This window comes from Oxyura jamaicensis, chromosome 4, assembly GCF_011077185.1.
Source record: "Oxyura jamaicensis isolate SHBP4307 breed ruddy duck chromosome 4, BPBGC_Ojam_1.0, whole genome shotgun sequence".
NCBI classification, from domain to species: Eukaryota; Metazoa; Chordata; class Aves; order Anseriformes; family Anatidae; genus Oxyura; species Oxyura jamaicensis.
Genome location: NC_048896.1, coordinates 46440870 through 46446869, shown reverse-complemented (window position 1 = coordinate 46446869; position 6000 = coordinate 46440870). Strand labels below are relative to the sequence as shown.

Genomic DNA, 6000 nt, shown 5'->3' with positions numbered 1-6000 from the left:
TGTTTGGCTCCCTGTCTTGCGAACACTAGGAAGTTGCAGTGTGTTTGGTCACCTGTTCCTGTCCATTTTACTGAGTGTGCCATGGCTAGTGCTCTAGCACAGGGTCGTGCTGCAGAAGAGCAGCACATAGAATTCCTCATGCTCCATTACTCCTTTTCTTTGTTCAACCCAGTTGGAAGAGACGAGCAAAACTAGCATACAGTCATTTGCTGTTGGGCAAAAAAATTGGAGAAGGTAGAGGTCTTTCCAACTACAAACTGAGAAAAGAGCCAAAATTTTAACTAATAGAAAAGATTGTCTGACAAACAGATTCACCGGGCATGGAAAACTTCCAAAGGCAAATGCAAGAGATGGTGTTTATTCTGATTTTTGAGAAAATATTACAAAGCAAGTTGTAGAAAAAGCTTTTATTAATTGTTGATTTATTTTTAGCAAAGCAATAGAATGGGAGATTTAGTGGGTCTAAAATTACTTATATTCATAAATCAGTGACTTCATTTCGATATTAATTCTGCTGCTTTGACTTGTTTTGATATAGTATGAGCAAAGTCCTCATTACCTTTTGGTTTAGTTCGTAGCATACATGTCAAGAAAAAAGGAAGAAAGTGAACCAATCAAGAGGAGTTGGATAGAATCAAATCTAAGAAGACCATTTATTTATTTTTCTGGTTATTTATTACCCGATACAGGCACGTTTCCATGGTAGAAAGCTGGCAGTGGTCATTTGTAATGCACCACAGGTAAAGTCAGAATACTTGTTATTGCCAGAGACCCTGCCCACATGTCCTTTCCATTGGTGTATGTCAGCGCTAGTTTGGCAGGCAGATAAACTGAGGTGCAGAGGCTAAACAAGGGCAGCATATGGCACTCCACCTCATCTACGAGACCTGCATTTCCATTTGCTCTGTGAATCAGACAGGTGTTTTTTTGTTTTGTTTTTATTTCATCTTGTAGTCTTTGACTTAGTCATGGCTGTGAAAGTAATGTGTGCTTCTGAAGACTTCTCTGAGCCCTGATGTTCCCTGTAACTACTTGAATCAAATGCTACAGGAAAGTAGTTTTGCTTGCTGCAACAAAACCAAAGCTTTTAACAGGTGCCTCTGAACTTTGTGGTTCAAAGCTCTTGAGGCTTTGCAATTCGCCTGAGTGGGGTCATTTTAACTAAGAACATTTAGACTCAATATACTGCACCAGCTTTTAAGGGGAAAGGTATTGACTTTAATAAATTGATCTTAACTTTTGTCCTTAATTTACTGAGGCCAAAGCCTGTTGTTAAATCAGGAAGAAGGCAGGTGTTCTTGTAGTTAGGTATCTAACTACTGGGTTACGTCTCAGAGTACCTACTTGTGTGACCAAATACCTGCACATGCATAATATACATATATAAATAGAATAATTTGAGTTAAAGCTTTCTTGAAAACATGGAAAGGTCTAAATCTCTGCAATTCCTCACAGTCATTTTGTGCTTTTTGAACCTTCCTTGTGATTTGATCCGTATGTTTTGTGTTCCTTTAGTTGCCTTGTCACTGTAAGGTGTTCTGGTGCATAATATTCTGTGAAGAGAAATTATTTGGCCTTTGTTTAGTTGTGAAATGATGCCCTGGCCTGAATTGTGAACACTAGCAATCACAAGAGAATAGGTGAGGCTCAACAAGTAGCTTTCTCTGATGCTCATTAGACTGAGAAATATGTCCCAGATACAGGGATGTTAACTAATACCTCTTGGTACATAAGGGAAGTGACTGATTGCTGTACTAGTTCTTGTAGTGACAGTGCGTGTGCATTTTGCAAGATACCTGCCCCAGAGTAATTTTCAGTGATACTTTTGTTAGAGAGCTTTTCTCTTCTGTGCCTGTGATTCATCCCTTTCAGTACCTGAGTTGCTCAGAGAATGTGCATTATGCTGTTTGGCTTCTCTGCATTTCAGGTTTAGATTAAGATAGCTTTCTGCCTTGTCTTCTGTGATATAATGGTTTCAATTATATGTACTTAAAAGTTTCTGATTTTTAAAGGTGGCGTTGTTTGGTGAGCTGCTCAAATGCATTTAGGTACAGACACAGGTATGGGACATCATGATTTTTTGTTTATTTTCTATCTGTGGTTTTGTGAGAGAAAGCTGGGATGAATTGTTGATTGAAATAAATCTAACATGCAGATTTGCAATCTATTCTTACACTGCATTGTGCAGGATTGATGGAAATATGTACCTGTTATGTTACTCATAAGTACTGGTTGGACTAAGGAGTAAAACTGAACAAAATATTCCTAAAATTTCCATTAATTATATATAAAAAATATACTAAGCATATCTCAGATGTTATTATTTAGTACCTGGTTATGCAAAAATCAATGTGATTTTTTTCCAGCTTAGTCTATACCCTTCCTGTTCTTCCTAGTGCAGGCTTCCCTACACACAGTATTCCTTTCAAAGCTGGTCTAATTCTCACTCTCCTAATTAACTTGAAATTACTGATTTTCTTAATGGCCCCAAAGTGTTGCTTCAAAAATAATAAACCAGTGTTTCAGAAGCTCATCCTTTCTGTCCCAGAAAAGCTAACAGCATTCATCTTTATGAGCAATCTGAGCACTGGCTTTCAATGAATATTTAATTAAGTTAAATCAATTTCTCTTGCTGTCTCTAGGATGTACTTTATTTTCACGAGGCTTTCATGGCTGTCTGATGAGGCAAATGGAAAAGACTCCCTTCTTTCAGACAGGAGTCCTTTTCCAGTCTGTCACATTGGATAGGTTGTTTCTCTTTTTTGGTGTGGTGCTAGTTGCTTTGTCAAGTGTATTCACTTTCTTTCCCTCTAAAACTGCATGTTCCAGTTAAATGATGGTTGTTCAGGCAAACTGTACTTTAGGCTTTCCGTTTAGAGACTTTCACGGAGGAGCAATTGTGTGGATAAAAATAAGTAAAGGTTCCTTGAATCCATTTTCTGACACATGCATCTGAGGCCTGTTTCACAGATGTTAAAGCAAGTATGTTAAGACTCTCCTCCAGTCTATATCCAAGTCATTGAAGTAATAGCTTCCTTCTGCTGCATTTGGAAAATACCTCCATGGGCAAAAAATAGACTGATCTGACATGTTTTCCTTTTCATCTTTTTTTCATAATGTCACAGCTTACACCCCTTTAAGATCTAGGGTGGGTAGTGCTGAATGCCTTGGCAAGATGCTCAACTACTTTACAAGTATCTCCCTTGACTTTGACAGGAATCAGAGCTTCTCAGCACTTCAAAGAATGAAGCTCTTCTGTAGGTGTGAACAAGCCCTTCCTTGGTGTGAACTGAGTGACTCAAATACAGAAGGGAAGATGACGTTTTGTTTTAGACCTGTTGTTTCAGCCCTTGGTTTCTCAGCTGAGGAGGTGCTAATGAGTGCCAACTGTAATGGAGAGGATTTCTGTTCAGCTTAAGTTCAGCTGTAGTAGGTCCGCGTCATTCAACCCATTAAACTGTCCTCCTGTGGTATTGGGTATTTTGAGAAGCTCTGAATCTATTTGATAGTCAGGTGACATCCTGGACTGAAAACTGTAGACCAGTTACAGAACACTGCTAGTGAATATCTTTTAGGGTAAGTAGAAAAGCAGATATCTTGGGTGTTGATATATTCAGCTTTTTGGATGATTTTGTCTTAGTGCTTCTGCCTATTACATATGCTTGCTTTTATGCAGCTAGGAAGCAGAAATTGTATTTTTGCAATGTAAGGATTGTGGCTGTATTGCCTCACAGTCAGGATTCCTATGCATGATGCTAGTATTAGTATGCGCTGAAGTATAAACAACAGTTAGCTGTAGAACAAAAATCACTTGAGAAAGATCTCTGTCGATAAGATAAACAAATGCATTAAAAGCTAGTAGTTCTAAGGGACTTAAGCAGGATGAAACAAAGACTGAATTGTTCTTGCAGTTTAAATACTGCATCAACAGAGATCATCGAGCATAAACCATCAAAGGCCAGACTGGATCAAGGGCTTAGATGGAAGTAAGTATAAATAACTGAAATAAATAATTTTCAGATTGAAAAAGAGAAAATGACATTTAATGCTGCCTTTCAAATGGCATGGAGCTACTGAAATGCTGTGACACCACTCAGGATCCTACAGCCACGTGTGTGTGTTGTTGCCATGCAAGTTACTCTGAGGCTATTGGCGCAGAAAGAATTGTATGGTTCTGGACTGAAACCTTTATTTCCTACCACACATCTATCTTGGATCTAATACATACTATATGAACTGCTCATTCAGGCAAATCAGGTGGAATTTCAGGTAGTGAAAGCTGGTATGGAATTGCTCAGTCAAGAGCTATGGCAAAGCCAAAGGAAATGAATGGGGTTTTCCACTTCAGTTTGATGAGGACTGTAGTAGTCTTTGGTCACAGAGGCTAATGAAATAATAAGAGTTGCCAATAAAAGTTGTTTGACAAAGAGTCATGGTTAATGGACAAATCTGAGGTCGTGTCTACTGCATTTTAGTCTTATTTGCGTTAAAATGAATCCTGCGGGCACAGCAGAGATTGGATTCCCATTGTACTAAGCGTGGAAAAAATACCTTCCAATCTTTTAATCTAGGTTTAGTCATGCTTAGAGAAAACATATATATATGAAAACATATATATATATATATATATTATATATTCCTGATATATGTATATATATATATGTATTCCTGAAATGTAAACCTAACAGGAAGATTTAGAACAAAAGATGGTACAAGGGGCATAACTTGCTGAGTATAATGTCTGAATAAGCTAAGACTTAAGTCTCTTTTAACGTACTGCTCACTCAAAATAGCAGATGGAAAATAAAGCCAAGTTCATTGGGCATGTTGTCTATCAGAAATTATTCATAAAAAGATATGGAACCTATTTTAACAGATGTCAGAATATCTTTACATGTCCATAGCTGTAAGTTCTGAATGGTATGGGAATGTCTGAAAGCCATAAAACTGCAAGGCAGATGTATCAAATTTATTTATTTTGTACTATTAAATAGTTTAGAAATACTTCCATAAACCTGTAACTTGAAAAAGTTTTAAGCAGCCTTCAACAATAAGTTTCCGGGGTGAGTATTCAAGTCCATCTGTAATACACATTGTATTTCTAAAATGTCACAAGGTTTAGAGAACAGACTCAGTTACATTTCTGATAATTCTAAGATTTCTCTGCAAACAGCAACTGTTGCAAATCAGAAAAGCCTTTCCTCTTGCATTCAGCAGATTAAATTACTTAAATAGTTTAGAGGACATACCTAAACTCTCATTAACAACTGGAAGCTAGCAATGCTTTCATGTTTAAATTTTTTTTCCTGTTCTCTTTCAGAAAATCTTCTGTCACCCATAGCTATGTAATTTTAACAAATACTCAGTTTCTGTGTAAATGAGTGCCTTAGGAGCAAAACAGAAAAATAATGCGTTATGCTTTCTTGTTTATACCTGAATGAATACAAATGAAATTCTGTAATGAAAATATCCATATAATTTCTATTGAGGAGCAGATGTGCTCAGTTATGTAAGAGTAAACCCTGAATAATTTAATTAACTTTCTTGCATGCAATTAAAAGGAATACAGTATTTGGTCCCCTCCTGCAGATCATCTTTTGAGTTCAATGTTAACCTTGCAAGAGGAGAAGAGGAATTGTGCCTTTTCCCCCTGAGAGAACCAGGAGATATTTTGAAAGCCTTGTTCAATCAAGTTGACTAATTTTATTAGCTAACGTGTTTTCTGAATGTCGTTTCTTGTATTACACATTTTTTTCTGCTGCATGTGAAGCATGCAGCACAGTAGGTCTTGCTCCATGGCAAGAACTTAGGCTGCTAGTGTAAGAGAAATAAGTACAATATTTATATATTTTTACTATAAAAAAATATTTATTTTTCTCATACTGCCATCTCTGAGGTGAGACGGTGAGACATCAATTCCCTAATACAGTTTTCAGTTTTTTGTCCCCCCCCCCCCAGTGCCTTCTGCAGGCACACAGTTTGATGTATAAAAAGAAGCAT

The 6000-nt window shown here is 37.1% G+C and overlaps 1 long non-coding RNA gene across 1 annotated transcript in view; it reads left to right on the top strand.

Moving 5' to 3' along the window:
- Positions 1-3396: 3396 nt before the first annotated feature.
- The window catches only part of LOC118166567, a 176205-nt gene continuing 173601 nt past the window's right edge, over positions 3397-6000 (top strand). The window contains exon 1 of the long non-coding RNA XR_004750584.1: positions 3397-3576. This is a non-coding gene — a long non-coding RNA (uncharacterized LOC118166567). The remainder of the gene's footprint in view (positions 3577-6000) is intronic.